Raw genomic sequence first — 18,962 nt, 5'->3', positions numbered from 1 at the left:
CAGGACACCTGCCGGGTATGGGGCACCTACCAGTCCGGCGCACTCATCAACCAGGACGCCTGCCAGGTATGAGGCCGCCACAGCCACCTGCCGCCAATCCATCTTTAGAGCTGTATTGTTGCATGTACCGTGCCAGGTCTCTCTACCATCGACGCCACCACGTCGTGCTCCTGCGCGAGTCCATCCTCCCACAGCGAACTTCGAATCTGCATTGCGCCACGCTGTCAAGATCCGTCGCCATCAGTGAGTAGGATGAAGCACCGATCCACCAAAGAATCCGTCCTCTGGTCCCTCGATCACGTGTGTACGTCCAAGAATGACGCCCCAAGGGAGGAACGACACCCGAGCGCCGCTGTCATCCGATCATCCGATCTAGGGTTTCCCCCGGAGGTAGCAGAGAGTGGCCTTGAACTTCTCCATGGCGATGCCTTCAAGAAGGGAATGACGCAGATAGCGCCGCCACCGTCGGCCTTAGCAGAAGCCGAAGGCAATTTTTCACCCAGATCAGTTCGAAGGGATCCAACTCTCGTGCACGGGCTGCCATCACCACCAGCACCACCAGGCATACCCTGGAGTACCAGCAGATCAGCGAGCCGCCAGCACCACCGCATCCAGATCGCCGGCCACGTCGGGCCGCCGCCATCCCCCACGCCGTCCGAGTCAGAGACGGAGTTGCCGACCGTGCATAGGGACCGCCGCCGCCTGCACACGCCGGAGCACCGCCGAGAGCCCAACGCCCGCCACCGCTTGTCGAAGCCAACCGCCGCCCAAGCACTGGCACCACCATGGAGCCATCAGATCAGGGAGGAGGACGTTGCGCGCCGACCACCCTCGCGGACCCCGCCGCACGCCCGAGCGCCGGCGCCACTGCGGCGCCATCAGATCAGGAGAAGGAGGAGCCCGCGCCTCGCCGCCTCGCGCAGACCACGCCGCTGCCATCGCGACAGCGCCACCAAATGGGCTACAGATCCGTCGGCGTCCCGACCTGCCGCCGAGCCGAGAGCCACCGCGAGGGTCGGCCATCTCACGCCGCCCAGGAGCCTCGCGAGGAGGGAGGGAGCCCGGCCGCTGCCGACACACGCGCGGGCTCTGCCTGGCGGCGTCCCCTGGCGGCGGCGAGGGAGAAGGAAGGCAAGAAAGGGGAGCGACGGCGGCGATCTAGGGTTCCGCCCGGGCTGCTCGCGGGAGCGGCACACGGGCCTGTTGCAATAGAAGTACATAACCGGTTTGCAAAAACGCAGTGTGCATGTGTCATCTACCCAGATAGCTTGTTGTTTCAGTTTCAAGTTTAATTTTTATTTGTAATTTTTAATTGCAAAGAATACTTTGAAAGAACTGCAGTAAAGTAGGAATAATTCGTGACCAATCTGTCTTTTCTTTATCTCAAATTGGCATGTGAGGGGGGGGGGGTCTCTTAAGAACCTTGTAGGTAGCTTTCGCAGCTTTTGGTTATTCTACTAACATGAGTTTGTTTGTACTAGCTAGTTTGGCATAACCATAGTTGAAGTTGTCAATGTCACCTTCATATTTTCCAGCCAAATAAATTAGCATGTTATGACAAACACAAAATAAGTTACTAGCATGTTACTTGAAACGAATAACGATGTTACTAATGAACATGACCTTAGTCATCATTGACCGGCCAAGGAGATTGATGGGGAGTGTGAGGAGACAAAAGTCACCATAGAAGGCCAGCCCATGGCCATACACCCAACCTTAGCCGGTGGGTCGTGTGTGTGAAGACCAAAAGAAGAAAAAACCAGGAGACCTTCGAAATGATCCTCTCATGATGTGGATCAAATCAGGATCGGATACTTTCATGGCCGGGAGCCACTAAGAAGACAAGCAGACATCAGAAAGTGGAAAGTGAAGGATCAGCTAGGTGGGGCCCATGAAACCACTATCTCTCTATACATGGCAACGTGCACACTGTTTTTAGTGAAGTAGTGTGGACAATTTTTTGTTGGAAATATGCCCTAGAGTCAATAATAAATGTTATTGTTTATTTCCATGTTCATAATTAATGTTTATATTTTCGTGCTATAATTGCAATTGTTCTTGAGTCTACATATAAACGAGATTCGAAGGATTACCCATTTGCATGTGTGGAAAATAAACACCAAGTAGATCCCTAGTCTCGCCTCTAGGACTAGCTCACCTATTGTTGATGATCACGCTTTTCTGATCATGGGCACTGTTAATGTAACAACGTTGCCGACAATATTGAGGACAAATTATTGGCAGAACAGTGGTGTTGGACAGACCTGACTTATGGTATACTGCGAGATTCATCGTCAACTTTGTTGTCGATATCATCATAATATGTTAACATATACTTATTTCCCTAGACCATGAGAATATCGTTAGACCTTCATATCAAACGGCCACTTTGGGGTTATCCAACACTAACCGTTATTGGATAGTATGTAAAGGGACTCTATAGTACAAGACTGGCTGGGATTTGCTCCTCCGACGATGGAGAGATGCTCTCTAGGCCCACTCGGTATAGCGGTATCCATCATCGCCTAGCCAGACAATATGTGATAGTGATCACGGACATACCAGAATATGGAATGAACAAAAGGAAACAAAACCAGGTAACAAGTAAAACTCGGTATACTTCTCAACAGTTGCTTCACAAGGATACATATAAGAGTCTCACCTCAGGGTTTTGTTATGTATCATGAAGCAAAGGGAACCGTGTACGCTAAACTAAGGTTCGCTCAATAAAAGATCTTTGTGTCTATGTGGGAGTCATATATCATGGTGTCATATGCTCCATTGTTAGTTATTGACTAGAAGGTATTCCAACTCATGTCCATGTATTACCAAACGTACAGGGTCACACGGTCAATGGTCATTGGTTTGATAGAGCAATACGAGATGATAGGAGTATTAGTGATTATTTCGGGAAGTGTTCCAGAGGTCCTGATGATAAAAGTGCCCGAAATGGTCCTAAAAGGTTCTTAGAAGGTTCTAGGACATCCTAGTTGGCCGCCTCTTGGCTTGCACAAGAGGGTAGCAGCTAGTAGAACGAGTGGGGCCATGGAGTGCCCCACACCTACCAAGTGGGTGAAGGAAATATGCCCTAGATGCAATAATAAAGTTGTTATTTATATTTCCTTATATCATGATAAATATTTATTATTCATGCTAGAATTGTATTAACTGGAAACTTGATACATGTGTGAATACATAGACAAAAACAAAGTGTCCCTAGTATGCCTCTACTTAACTAGCTCGTTAATCGAAGATGGTTAAGTTTCCTGACCATAGACATGTGTTGTCATTTTATGAACATGATCACATCATTAGGAGAATGATATGATAGACAAGACCCATCCGTTAGCTTAGCATATTGATCGTTAAGTTTTATTGCTATTGCTTTCTTCATGACTTATACATATTCCTCTGACTATGAGATTATGCAACTCCCGAATACTGAAGGAACACCTTGTGTACTATCAAACGTTACAACGTAACTGGGTGATTATAATATGCTCTACAGGTGTCTCCGAAGGTGTTTGTTGGGTTGGTATAGATCAAGATTAGGATTTGTCACTCCGAGTATCAGAGAGGTATCTCTTGGCCCTCTCAGTAATGCACATCACTATAAGACTTGCAAGCAACGTGACTAATGAGTTAGTTGCGAGATGATGCATTACGAAACGAGTAAAGAGACTTGCCGCTAATGAGATTGAACTAGGTATGAGGATACCGACGATCGAATCTCGGGCAAGTAACATAGATGACAAAGGGAATAATGTATGTTGTTATTGCGGTTTGACTGATAAAGATCTTCGTAGAATATGTAGGAGCCAATATGAGCATCCAGGTTCCGCTATTGGTTATTGACCGGAGATGTGTCTCGGTCATGTCTACATAGTTCTCGAACCCGTAGGGTCCGCACGCTTAACGTTCGATGACGAATTGTATTATGAGTTTTGTGTTTTTGGTGACCAAAGTTTGTTCGGAGTCCCGGATGAGATCATGGACATGACGAGGAGTCTCAAAATGGTCGACGATGATATCCAGACACCAGAATGGTTTCGAAAAGGTTCGGGTATATTTCGGAGTACCGAGGGGTTACCGAAACCCCCCGGGGAAGTATTGGGCCTACATGGGCCTTAGGGTAGAGAGAGGGGAGCCCGCAAGAGGTGGCGTGCGCCCCCTCCAAGGGAGTCCGAATAGGACAAGGAGGAGGGGGCGCGACCCCCTTTCCCTCTCCCTCTCCTTCCTTTTCCCCTCCGATGAGAAAGGAAAAAGGGGGGCGAATCCTACTAGATAGATCTTGCGTGATCATAGGAATTTTTTTGGTCTACGAGGGTACGTGGACACACTCTCCCCTTCTCATTGCTATGCATATCCTAGATAGATCTTGCGTGATCATAGGAATTTTTTTGAAATTGCATGCTACATTCACCAAAAGTGGGAAGGCAAGTAGGTGCCTCCGGAGCCAGGTACCTTGGTGCCTTGGAGGCCATCTACCTTGCGGACCAAGAAACTCAGGGGCCAAGTTGCAAACCCCTTTGGTTCTCTATATATAGAGGGGAGGGGCAGCCCAAAACTACACATGATACAACACAACTGTGAGATACTAGTTGATCCAAGGTTGTGCCCCTCCCTTGTGCCATCTCTCTTCCATCAACGCGCAGAAGGCTAGTCCTTCTATAGTTCTTCGGTAGCAATTTGTTTTGGATGGCAAGTGTTATTGAAACACTGACATGGTATGCGTGGATACCATAGAGGCATCATGCTTTTAGTGCTCGATCAAGGGGATTATTCTCACGCCGCAGGGAGGTAATACCAAGCTCCGGGAATTTGCACGTCATCACCAAATCTCTTATCCGCTGCGTTTGTTGTTATGCTTGATCTAGCCCCGATATCTTCATAGTGATCATGGGCATGTTCTTACGTATGAAACAAATTTTTATTTTGTACTACGTTCCTCAATAGTTTCTTTCTAGAAAGTGTGGTCGGTTTTCCATCATTGGTCATACTAAGTGCACGCGTCTTAACTAAATTAGATGATCATGGAAACAAATACTTAACCCAACAGTTTTAATGGATATATACTATATATAAATACACCTTACTTCATATACCAAACTAAAAACACACAGAGTAAATAAATCAGTACTAAAATGTAAATTAACATGTCAATCTTGTATAACATTAGCAAATTTACCTATGCCTACATGAAAACAATGAGAACTATTTAATTTGTGTTTTAAAAATAATATTACAATGCAACATAATAAAAATACTGAAAAAAATCATACAATTATAATGCACAATGCAATTAATCATAACAAATACAATTTGTACGACGTGCTTAATTAGAAGGTAAATGACACATGGATAACATATAGGGTTTTTTATTTCTGTCCCCCTGGTTCCTTAACTCTACTCATTCATCCCCACGCTCTTAACTTTTGCTCACCTTTTCCCACTCCCTTGCCCGAAACCCTCAGAACTGGTCACAGCGGACGTTGACGTTGGGTCAATGTATTGACCGTTAACTCTGGCGAGTGGGGACGCGTAGGGCGGAGTCCACATTTTGACCGTTACGTGATAACCCGTGGGGTCGCGAAACTGGCACTCACTATGACCTGAATCAGATCTAGTCGCTTCCGTGCTGCCTCCTCCGCCGCCATCGTGCCATCTTCGCTGCATCTACCCTATCTCCCCATCTAGGATTAGGAAGCAATGTCAGGGGGGCACCCCGTCCGGCCCATCGACCGTGGAGATGATTGGGTCGAATTAGAGGCTGATAATTTATGGATTCCACCTGGGTAAGCATCATATCCTCTCAAATTAATTAGGAGATCCGTAAATTAGGCTGTATTTGACCACCGTTGGCGTGAGTCGGTGCAATTTATCTGAAATTTTTTGGCCTAACTGCACCCTTTATCTTATTTCAATCGAATAGGTTGATCCTGCACTTGCTTTTTGGCTGGTGGTTAGAATAGAAACTAGCGAGCTGCGTCGAACTAAACCGTGTATGATTTCCGGATTTTTCTATCCTAAAGTGGTAGAAACCAGCGTTTTGTTCACAGATTTCCGTGAGGCACTCTGTTGTGAATATCCGTGGAGCCCTGTCAATGCTGTTGAACTGAGATATTTCGACAGTACCGAGCAGAGATTTGTCCCATTAACTGTGATGAGCATTTGGGATTGCTATTTAGTTTGAATGCTGACAGCCATTTCGATAAAATCCATATCGGTGTGCTTCAGGCACGCAATGAAGGAAGTATACCCTAAAGGCAATAATAAAGCTGTTATTTATATTTCCTTATATCATGATAAATGTTTATTATTCATGCTAGAATTGCATTAACCGGAAACTTAGTACATGTGTGAATACTGTTGGGGAACGTAGTAATTTCAAAAAAAAAATCCTACGCACACGCAAGATCATGGTGATGCATAGCAACAAGAGGGGAGAGTATGTCTACGTACCCTCATAGACCGAAAGCGGAAGCGTTTATCAACGCGGTTGATGTAGTCGTACACCTTCACGATCTGTCCCGATCAAGTACCGAACGTACGGCACCTCCACGTTAAGCACACGTTCAGCTCGATGACGTCCTTTCCTTCTCGATCCAGCAAGAGGGGCGAAGTAGTAGATGAGTACCGGCAACACGACGGCGTGGTGACGGTGTTGGTGAAGAACAATCTTCGTAGGGCTTCGCCTAAGCACTACGAAAACTATTATGGAGGATAAACTGGAGGAGTCAGGGTTGCCGGCACATGCCTTGGTGTTTCTTGATGTGTCTTGGGTGCTAGCCCTACCCCTATATTTATATGTTGAGCCTTGGGGTCGAAACTTGGAGTAAAAGCCTCCACAAAGTCGGTTTCACCCGAAAGGCAAGAGTCCTTCTCGGACTCCAGGGCCAGACGCCAGGGTTCCTCGCTTCTGGACCCCGACGCCAGGGACCCTAGCGTCTGGCCCCTGGACTCCGCAAAACTTCCTTTTGCGCTTTCCAAAAACCTTGTTTGGCTTTCCCCTTTAGCCCAAATGAAGTGTTCTCGTACCCAAACATTTCGGGAAACATCCGGAACCCCTTCCGGTGAATTCCGGAACCCTTCTGGAGACCAAACACTATTATACCATATATCAAACTTTATCTCCGGACCATTCTGGAGTTCCTCATCATGTTCGTGATCTTATCCGGAACTCCGAACAACATTCGGTTACCAACATACATTACTCATAAATACTATATCGTCAACGAACGTTAAGCGTGCAGAACCTACGGGTTCGAGAACTATGTAGACATGACCGAGACACTTTTCTGGTCAATAACCAATAGCGGAATCTGGATGCCCATATTGGCTCCTACATATTCTATGAAGATCTTTATAGGTCGAACCGCATAACAACATACGTTGTTCCCTTTGCCATCGGTATGTTACTTGGCCGAGATTCGATCGTCGGTATCTCAATACCTAGTTCAATCTCGTTACAGGCTAGTCTCTTCACTCGTTCCGTAATGCATCATCCCGCAACTAACTCATTAGTTACATTGCTTGCAAGGCTTATAGTGATGTGCATTACCGAGAGGGCCCAGAGATACCTCTCCGACAGTCGGAGTGACAAATCCTAATCTTGATCTATGCCCACTCAACAAGTACCATCGGAGACACCTGTAGAGCACCTTTATAATCACCCAGTTACGTTGTGATGTTTGGTAGGACACAAAGTGTTCCTCCGGTATTCGGGAGTTGCATAACCTCATAGTCATAGGAACATGTATAAGTCATGAACAAAGCAATAGCATTATACTAAACGATCGAATGCTAAGCTAACGGAATGGGTCAAGTCAATCACATCATTCTCTAATGATGTGATCCCGTTAATCAAATGACAACTCATGTCTATGGTTAGGAAACTTAACCATCTTTGATTCAACGAGCTAGTCAAGTAGAGGCATACTAGTGACACTCTGTTTGTCTATGTATTCACACATGTACTAAGTTTCCGGTTAATACAGTTCTAGCATGAATAATAAACATTTATCATGAAATAAGGAAATAAATAATAACTTTATTATTGCCTCTAGGGCATATTTCCTTCAAATAAATAGACAAACAGAGTGTCAATAGTATGCCTCTACTTGACTAGCTCGTTAATCAAAGATGGTTAAGTTTCCTAGCCATGGACAACAGTTATCATTTGATGAACGGGATCACATCATTAGAGAATGATGTGATTGACTTGACCCATCCATTAGCTTAGCACTATGATCATTTAGTTTATTGCTATTGCTTTCTCCATAACTTATACATGTTCATATGACTATGAGATTATGCAACTCCCGAATACTGGAGGAACACTTAGTGTGCTATCAAACATCACAACGTAACTGGGTGACTATAAAGATGCTCTATAGGTGTCTCCGATGGTGTTTGTTGAGTTGGCATAGATTGAGATTAGGATTTGTCACTCCGATTGTAGGAGAGGTATCTATGGGCCCTCTCGGCAATGCACATCACTATAAGCCTTGCAAGCAATGTGACTAATGAGTTAGTTGCGGGATGATACATTACGGAATGAGTAAAGAGACTTGTCGGTAACGAGATTGAACTAGGTATTGAGATACCGACGATCGAATCTCGGGCAAGTAACATACCGATGACAAAGGGAACAACGTATGTTGTTATGCGGTTTGACCAATAAATATTTTTGTAGAATATGTAGGAACCAATATGAGCATCTAGGTTCCACTATTGGTTATTGACCAGAGATGTGTCTCGTTCATGTCTACATAGTTCTCGAACCCGTAGGGTCCGCACGCTTAACGTTCGATGACGATCGGTATTATGAGTTTATGTGTTTTGATGTAGTGAAGGTTGTTCGGAGTCCTGGATGTGATCACGGACATGACGAGGAGTCTCGAAATGGTCTAGACATAAAGATTGATATATTGGATGACTATATTCGAACACCGGATGAGTTCCGGGGGTCACCGGATATATATATCGGAGTGCCGGAAGGGTTATCGGAACCACCGAAGAAGTAATGGGCCTTATTGGGCCTAGGGAGAGAGAGGGGCTGCCAAGGGCTGGCCGCGCGCCCCCCATGGGCCTAGTCCGAATTAGACTAGGGGGAGGGGCGGCGCCCCCTCCTTCCTTCTCTCCCCCCTCCTTCCTTCTTCTCCTAGTAGGACTAGGAAAGGGGGGAGTCCTACTCCTACTAGGAGGAGGATTCCTCCCCCCTTGGCGCGCCTATGAGGCCAGTCGGCCTCCCCCTTGCTCCTTTATATACGGGGGCACACACAAGTTGATTGTTTAGCCGTGTGTGGTGCCCCCTCCACAGAATTCCACCTCGATCATATCGTTGTAGTGCTTAGACGAAGCCCTACGTCGGTAACTTCATCATCACCGTCATCACACCGTCGTGCTGACGAAACTCTCCCTCGTCCTCAACTGGATCAAGAGTACGAGGGACATCCCCGAGATGAACGTGTGCAGATCGCGGAGGTGTCATGCATTCGGTACTTGACCAGTTGGATCGTGAAGACATTCGACTACATCAACCGCGTTTCATAACGCTTCCGCTTTCGGTCTATGAGGGTACGTAGACATACTCTCCCCCTCTCGTTTCTATGCATCTCCTAGATAGATCTTGCGTGATCATAGGAAAATTTTGAAATACTATGTTCCCCAACACCCAAACAACGTATCCCAAAGGGTGTTCAGACATCATCTATCTCTGCTAATAGCGAGCGTCCTCGCACTCCTTGTAGGTCGAGACCAAGTAAACCTAGTGGTTCTGAAAGCCACAACATGTCGGCTGCTGATGACCCACAAGTATAGGGGATCTACTATAGTCCTTTCGATAAGTAAGATTGTCGAACCCAACGAGGAGAAGAAGGAAATGATAAGCAGTTTTCAGTAAGGTATTCTCCGCAAGCACTGAAATTATCGGTAACAGATGGTTTTGTGATAAGGTAATTGGTAATGGGTAAGAAGTAATAAAAGTAAATAAGGTGCAGCAAGATCAGGGCCGGCCCTGAGGAGGGGCAGGGGGCGGCCGCTCCGGGCCCCCGAACTCCAAGGGCCCCCTCCCAGGAACGCAGTAGCACTGCCCAGGCTACGGGAAAACTGCACGCTAGTAGCGAGCGAGCCCAAGTATGAATATTTCTACATTAGGCCCGCACTGAAGACAAATGTCATTGGGCCTGACCCAAGTAATAGTACGCATCCACCTGAATTTATGAGAGCGCATCACGCCCCTGGCGGCGCCGCTTGTCGTCTCACGCCCAGATCGCCGCAGGCAAGCTTGCTCGAGGAGTCGAGGAGGAGGCCCTGCGGACTGCAAGAGACATGGATGCGCATCGGAGCCCGATGGCATGCCCGAGCTGCATGTTCTGTACGTATCAGCAACCGTTCATTTATGCTGTTTGGCAATATTGGTCTTGTGTATAGATCTGAAACAGATAAAAACAAGGAGTAATGTTCTGGATGGTGGTCTTGGCGAATCGTGGAATGCAGGCATCATTGCGGTAATTTACTCTTAGTTTGCAAATTTGCTCAGGTAGATAAGAATTACTTTGCAGTATCGCAGTAACATTGGTTTAATTCTCAAAGTAGGAAATAATATTGCCCATATCATTCATATGGATGTGCTCAACTATCTTAATTTCTCTGATACTTTTATTTGTAATAATAACCTTAGCAATAGTCTGTCCAAGAACTACTCTGAACTTTAGATACAGATTTCTTTTAGGACAATATTCATGAATAATTTTTTTAGTCAGATGTCTTGTGAATTGGTATAGATTCCTTGGTAGTTATAATATAGTCTGACATTAAACATAGCGTTGCATTTCAAGGATGTCTTGTGATAGATTCCTTCATTGGCCATGAACTTTTTCTTTCAAGAATACACCATAGATTGGCATATTAATTTCATAGAAGAAAGGAAAAGAAGCCAATTACACCATATATAATGCATATAATGCTAGATAGGCTCTTGCCGGCCATCATATCTACTTGCAAAAACGTTGCGATGCGGATCCCATGCGTTTGCTGTTACATTTAAAATATAGAAAATATATATTGATTATTATTGTTATAAGGGCTCCGAGTTTTAGTTTCGCCCCGAGCCCCCAAAATCTCAGGGCCGGCCCTGAGCAAGATGGCCCAATCCTTTTTGAAGAAAAGGACAAGCGTGGATAAACTCTTATATAATGGAAAGCGCTCCCGAGGACACACGGGAATTATCGTCAAGCTAGTTTTCATCACGCTCATATGATTCGCGTTCGGTACTTTGATAATTTGATATGTGGGTGGACCGGTGCGTGGGTACTGCCCTTACTTGGACAAGCATCCCACTTATGATTAACCCCTCTTGCAAGCATCCGCAAATATAAAATAAGTATTAAGGTAAACCTAACCATAGCATGAAACATATGGATCCAAATCAGCCCCTTACGAAGCAACGCATAAACTAGGGTTTAAGCTTCTGTCACTCTAGCAACCCATCATCTACTTATTACTTCCAATGCCTTCCCTAGGCCCAAACAATGGTGAAGTGTCATGTAGTCGACGTTCACATGCCATCACTAGAGGAAAGACAACATACATCTCATCAAAATATCGAACGAATACCAAATTCACATGACTACTTATAGCAAGACTTTTCCCATGTCCTCAGGAACAAACATAACTTCTCACAAATCATATTCATGTTCATAATCAGAGGGGTATTAATATGCATAAAGGATCTGAACATATGATCTTCCACCAAGTAAACCAACTAGCATCAACTACAAGGAGTAATCAACACTACTAGCAACCCACAGGTACCAATCCGAGGTTTTGAGACAAAGATTGGATATAAGAGATGAACTAGGGTTTGAGATGATATGGTGTTGGTGAAGATATTGATGAAGATTGACCCCCTCCCTATGATAGGATCGATGGTGATGACGATATTGACGATTTCCCCCTCCCGGAGGGATGCTTCCCCGGTAGAACAGCTCCGCCGGAGCCCTAGATTGGTTCCGCCAAGGTTCCGCCTCGTGGCGGCGGAGTTTCATCCCGAGAGCTTGCTTATGATTTTTTTCAGGGCAAAATACTTCATATAGCCAAATATGGGCACCGGAGGCCTGCCAGGGGGCCCATGAGACAGGGGGCGCACCCAAGGGGGTAGGGCGCGCCCCCACCCTCGTGGATGGCGGGTGGCCCCCCTCTGGTGCTTCCTTTGCCCAATATTTTATATATATTCTAAAAATGACTCCCGTGGAGTTTCAGGAATTTTGGAGTTGTGCAGAATAGGTCTCTAATATTTGCTCCTTTTCCAGCCCAGAATTCCAGCCGCCGGTATTCTCCCTCTTCGTGTGAACCTTGTAAAATAAGAGAGAATAGGCATAAGTATTGTGACATAATGTGTAATAACAACCCATAATGCAATAAATATTGATATAAAGGCATGATGCAAAATGGACGTACCAACTCCCCCAAGCTTAGACCTCGTTTATCCTCAAGCGGAAGCCGATATCGAAAAATATGTCCACATGTTTAGAGATAGAGGTGTCGATAAAATAAAATACGGACATGAGAGCATTATGATCATTCTTAGAACAGCAACATATATATATATATAGTCATATGATTTCTTATGCTAAAGTAACAATTCATTCATAATATTCAAGTATGAATCATAGACTTCATTGAAAACTAACAAACTATAATCTCAGTCATTGAAGCAATTGCAATTTATCATAACATCGGAAAGAGTCAATATAAGAGCTTTTTAGCAAGTCCACATACTCAACTATCATTTAGTCTTTCAAAATTGCTAACACTCACGCAATACTTATGGGTATGAAGTTTTAATCTTAGGGGCTTATAGTTTTGCCTCCCAACCTTTTACCTTAAGGGTAATGTCAACAATAATAGTTTATGAAAAATCACATCCAATTAGCTATATATATCAGGATCTTTCCAACACACAGTGCTTGCCAAAGGATAAAATGTAAAAAGGAAAGGTGAAGATCACCATGACTCTTGTATGAAGTATAAGACAAAAATAAAAGATAGGCCCTTCGCAGAGGGAAGAAGAGGTTGTCATGTGTTTTTATGGTTGGATGCATGAAATATTAATGCAAAAGAACGTCACTTTATATTGCCACTTGTGATATGGACCTTTATTATGCAGTCCGTCGCTTTTATTTCTTCCACATCACAAGATCGTATAAAGCTAATTTTCTCCACACTAATAAATCATACATATTTAGAGAGCAATTTTTATTGCTTGCAACAATGACAACTTACTTGAAGGATCTTACTCAATCCATAGGTAGATATGGTGGGCTCTCATGGCAAAATTGGGTTTAAGGATATTTGGAAGCACAAGTAGTATCTCTACTTGGTGCGAATAATTTGGCTAGCATGAGGGGGAAAGGCAAGCTCAACATGTTGGATGATCCATGACAATATAATTAATTTCATATGTAAGAAAACATAACCCATTACGTTGTCTTCCTTGTCCAACATCAACCTTTTAGCATGTCATATTTTACTGAGTGCTCACAATCATAAAAGATGTCCAAGATAGTATATTTATATGTGAAAACCTATCTTTCTTTATTACTTCCTATTAATTGCAACGATGACCAAAGCTATGTTTGTCAACTCTCAACAACTTTTATTCATCATACTCTTTATATGTGAAGTCATTACTCTCCAAAAGGTCCATATGATCTCTTTATTTCTTTTTATTCTTCCTTTTGTTCCCTCAAGATCATAACAAGATTGCAAAGCCCTTGACTCAAAACTAATCTTTATTATATATAGCTCACGGACTCGATTACATAGAAGGATCATAAAGCAAAACTCAAAAACTAAATCATACTAAAAATTTATTCTACTAGATCAAGATATTACCAAAGGGATCGAACTAAGAAAAATGGTAAAGATAAAAAGTGTGATGGTGATACGATACCGGGGCACTCCCCCAAGCTTGGCAGTTACCAAGGGGAGTGCCCATACCCGTGTATTTATGTCTCTTTCTTCGGAGGTGGTGATGTGATATTCTTGGCAATGATGCCCCTCAGGATGCGATTCTCTTCCTCGATCTTATTAACTTGTTGCTTGAGGTCCATTATTTCCTTACGGAGCTTGCCCGTGACGGCTAAAGCTCCTTTCACCCATGGATGTTGCATAGCTGTGGGAGAACAAGTAACACTCTTTTTCATATTTTCATAAGAAAGAAATCTAACATTGGAAGGGATGACCAAGTTTGGAATAGCTGAGCACTGTAGTTCCCCCATCGTGAATCCGGCCCGGAAACGAGAAGTGACTTCTTGATCCTCTTCCATGGCATCTATCCTTTTCAAGTCGGCCTCCACCTATTCCTCCGTTGATGGCCCAAAGTGGTCAGCATCACTGTTTGCTCCTGGTCTCGGTGTCGGGTGGGATACCCGGCTCTCCGCAACTGACTCTTGAGAAGACATCTCGATCTAAATCTGCAGCAGAGATAGCTCGAAACAAAAACAGAGGATATTTGTGTGGTGCGGTGGTATAAACCTTCGGGAGATTATATAATGATTTTTTTCTGACCAAAAGAAGTATCGTGCAAGAAAACGGAGTCCGGAGGTCACACAAGGTGCCCACGAGGCAGGGGGCGCGCCCAGGGGGTAGGGCGCGCCCTCCACCCTTGTGGATGCCTCGTGTCCTTTCTGGATTGCTTCTTATTTTCCCATTTTCTGAAATATTCCAAAACAGAGAAAAATTGCTATTAGAACTGTTTTGGAGTCGGTTTGCTTACCGTACCACATACCTATTCCTTTTCGGGGTCTGAAACATTCTGCAAAGTGTCCCTTATGTATTCCTCCGGGGTTATGGTTTCGATAATATTAGTTTCAACATTTATAGGATTACCTGAGATATAATGTTTGATTCTTTGACCGTTCACCACCTTCGGATTTGTGCCTTCGAAGTTGTTGATGTTTATGGCACCGGAACGATAGACCTCCTTGATAACGTAAGGACCTTCCCATTTAGAGAGAAGTTTGCCTGCAAAAAATCTTAAAGAGTTGTATAGCAATACATAATCACCTACATTAAACTCACGCTTTTGTATCCTTTTGTCATGCCATCTTTTAACCTTTTCTTTAAACAGTTTGGCATTCTCATAGGCCTGGGTTCTCCATTCATCAAGTGAGCTAATGTCAAATAACCTCTTCTCACCGGCAAGTTTGAAATCATAACTGAGCTCTTTAATGGCGCAATATGCCTTATGTTCTAGCTCAAGAGGTAAGTGACATGCTTTGCCATAAACCATTTTATACGGAGACATACCCATAGGATTTTTATATGCAGTTCTATAATCCCATAATGCATCATCAAGTTTCTTGGACCAATTCTTTCTAGATCTATTAACAATCTTTTGCAAAATTAATTTGAGCTCTCTATTACTTAATTCTACTTGACCACTAGACTGTGGGTGATAAGGAGATGCAATTCTATGATTAACATCATACTTAGCAAGCATTTTACGAAAAGCACCATGAATAAAATGTGAACCACCATCAGTCATTAAATATCTAGGGACTCCAAACCTCGGGAAAATAATTTCTTTAAGAATCTTAATAGAGGTGTTATGATCAGCACTACTAGTTGGAATAGCCTCTACCCACTTAGTAACGTAATCAACAGCAACTAAAATATGTGTATACCCATTAGAGGAAGGAAAAGGTCCCATATAATCAAAGCCCCAAACATCAAATGGTTCAATAACAAGTAAATAATTCATAGGCATTTCTTGATGTCTACTAATATTACCAATTCTTTGACATTCATCACAAGACAAGACAAACTTACGAGCATCCTTGAAGAGAGTAGGCCAATAAAAACCGGATTGCAATACCTTGTGTGCAGTTCTATCTCCAGCATGGTGTCCTCCATAGGCTTCGGAGTGACACTTGCATAGGATCTGTTCATGTTCATGCTCAGGTACACAACGTCTAATAACACCATCTACTCCTTCTTTATAAAGATGTGGGTCATCCCAAAAGTAATGTCCTAAATCATAGAAGAACTTTTTCTTTTGCTGGTATGTGAAACTAGGTGGTATAAATTTAGCAACAATGTAATTAGCATAATCAACATACCACGGAGCAGTACGAGAAACATTTATGACATTTAATTGTTCATCAGGAAAGTTATCACCAATAGGTAGTGGGTCATCAAGAACATTCTCTAACCTAGACAAGTTGTCTGCAACGGGGTTCTCAGCTCCCTTCCTATCAATAATATGCAAATCAAATTCTTGTAGCAAGAGAACCCATCTAATAAGTCTAGGTTTAGCATCTTTCTTTTCCATAAGATATTTAATAGCACCATGATCAATGTGAATAGTTACTTTAGAATCAACAATATAAGGCATGAACTTATCACAAGCAAATACAACTGCTAAAAATTCTTTTTTAGTAGTAGCATAATTTCTCTGGGCATTGTCTAGAGTTTTACTAGCATATTGAATAACATTCAATTTCTTATCAACTCTTTGCCCTGGAACATCACCTACAACATAATCACTAGCATCACACATAATTTCAAAGGGTAAATTCCAATCAGGTGGCTAAACAATAGGTGCAGAAATCAATGCTTTCTTAAGTATTTCAAATGCTTCTACACAATCATCATCAAAGACAAAATGAACATCTTTTTGTAAGAGATTAGTCAGAGGCCTGGAATTTTTTGAGAAATCTTTAATGAACCTCCTATAAAACCCGACATGACCAAGGAAACTTCTTATACCTTTAATGTCCTTGGGACACGGCATCTTTTCAATAGCATCAACTTTAGCTTTGTCAACTTCAATGCCTCTTTCAGAAATTTGATGCCCCAAGACAATACCTTCATTAACCATAAAGTGGCACTTCTCCCAATTCAAGACAAGATTAGTTTCTTCACATCTCTGCAAAACTCGATCAAGGTTGCTTAAGCAATCATCAAAAGAAGTTCCATATACAGAGAAATCATCCATGAAAACCTCAACAATCTTTTCACAAAAGTCAGAGAATATAGCAGCCATACATCTTTGAAAGGTAGCAGGTGCATTACATAAACCAAAAGGCATACGTCTATAAGCAAAGGTACCGAAGGGGCAAGTAAAAGTGGTCTTTTCCTTATCCTCTTTTGACACAGGTATTCGAGAGAAACCAGAATAACCGTCTAGAAAGCAAAAATGTGTATGTTTGGATAAACTTTCTAGCATTTGATCAATGAAAGGTAAAGGGCAATGATCCTTTTTAGTAGCTTTATTTAGTTTGCACAAGTCAATTACCATTCTATAACCTGTAACAATTCTTTGTGGGATTGATACGTCTCCAACGTATCTATAATTTTTGATTGCTCCATGCTATATTATCTACTGTTTTGGACATTATTGGGCTTTATTATCCACTTTTATATTATTTTTGGGACTAACCTATTAACCGGAGGCCCAGCCTAGAATTGCTATTTTTTGCCTGTTTTAGGGTTTCGAAGAAAAGGAATATCAAACGGAGTCCAAACGGAATGAAACCTTCGAGAACGTGATTTTCTCAACGAACAAGACCCAGAAGACTTGGACCCTACGTCAAGAAAGAAAAGAGGAGGCCACGAGGTAGGGGGGCACGCCTACCCCCCCCCCCCCCAGGCGCGCCCTCCACCCTCGTGGGCCCCCTGTTGCTCCACCGACGTACTCCTTCCTCCTATATATACCTACGTACCCCCAAACGATTAGATACGGAGCCAAAACCCTAATTCCACCGCCGCAACTTTTTGTATCCACGAGATCCCATCTTGGGGCCTGTTCCGGAGCTCCGCCGGAGGGGGCATCGATCATGGAGGGCTTCTACATCAACACCATAGCCCCTCCGATGAAGTGTGAGTAGTTTACCTCAGACCTACGGGTCCATAGTTAGTAGCTAGATGGCTTCTTCTCTCTTTTTTGGATCTCAATACAATGTTCTCCCCCTCTCTTGTGGAGAACTATTCGATGTAATCTTGTTTTTGCGGTGTGTTTGTTGAGACCGATGAATTGTGGGTTTATGATCAAGTCTATCTACGAATAATATTTGAATCTTCTCTGAATTCTTTTATGTATGATTGGTTATCTTTGCAAGTCTCTTCGAATTATCAGTTTGGTTTGGCCTACTATATTGATCTTTCTTGCAATGGGAGAAGTGCTTAGCTTTGGGTTCAATCTTGCGGTGTCCTTTCCCAGTGATAGTAGGGGCAGCAAGGCACGTATTGTATTGTTGCCATCGAGGATAACAAGATGGGGTTTTCTTCATATTGCATGAGTCTATCCCTCTACTTCATGTCATCTTGCTTAAGGCGTTACTCCGTTTTAACTTAATACTCTAGATGCATGATGGATAGCGGTCGATGAGTGGAGTAATAGTAGTAGATGCAGACAGGAGTCGGTCTACTTGTCTTGGACGTGATGCCTATATACATGATCATACCTAGATATTCTCATAACTATGCTCAATTCGGTCAATTGCTCAACAGTAATTTGTTCACCCACAGTAGAATACTTATGCTCTCGAGAGAAGCCACTAGTGAAACCTATGGCCCCCGGGTCTATCTTCATCATATTAATCTCCTACTACTTAGTTATTTCCTTTACTATTTACTTTGCCTTTATTTTACTTTGCATCTTTATCATAAAAATACCAAAATATTATCTTATCATATCTATCAGAGCTCACTCTCGTAAGTGGCCTTATAGGGATTGACAACCCCTATTTGCGTTGGTTGCGAGGATTTATTTGTTTTGTGCAGGTACGAGGGACTCGCGCGTAGCCTCCTACTGGATTGATACCTTGGTTCTCAAAAACTGAGGGAAATACTTACGCTACTTTGCTGCACCATCCCTTCCTCTTCGGGGAAAACCAACGCAGTGCTCAAGAGGTAGCAAGAAGGATTTCTGGCGCCGTTGGGAGGTCTATGCA

The sequence above is a fragment of the Triticum urartu genome, chromosome 1A (genome assembly GCF_056163025.1).
Source record: "Triticum urartu cultivar PI428250 chromosome 1A, HENAU_Tu73, whole genome shotgun sequence".
Lineage (NCBI taxonomy): Eukaryota > Viridiplantae > Streptophyta > Magnoliopsida > Poales > Poaceae > Triticum > Triticum urartu.
This window is presented reverse-complemented; position numbering follows the sequence as displayed.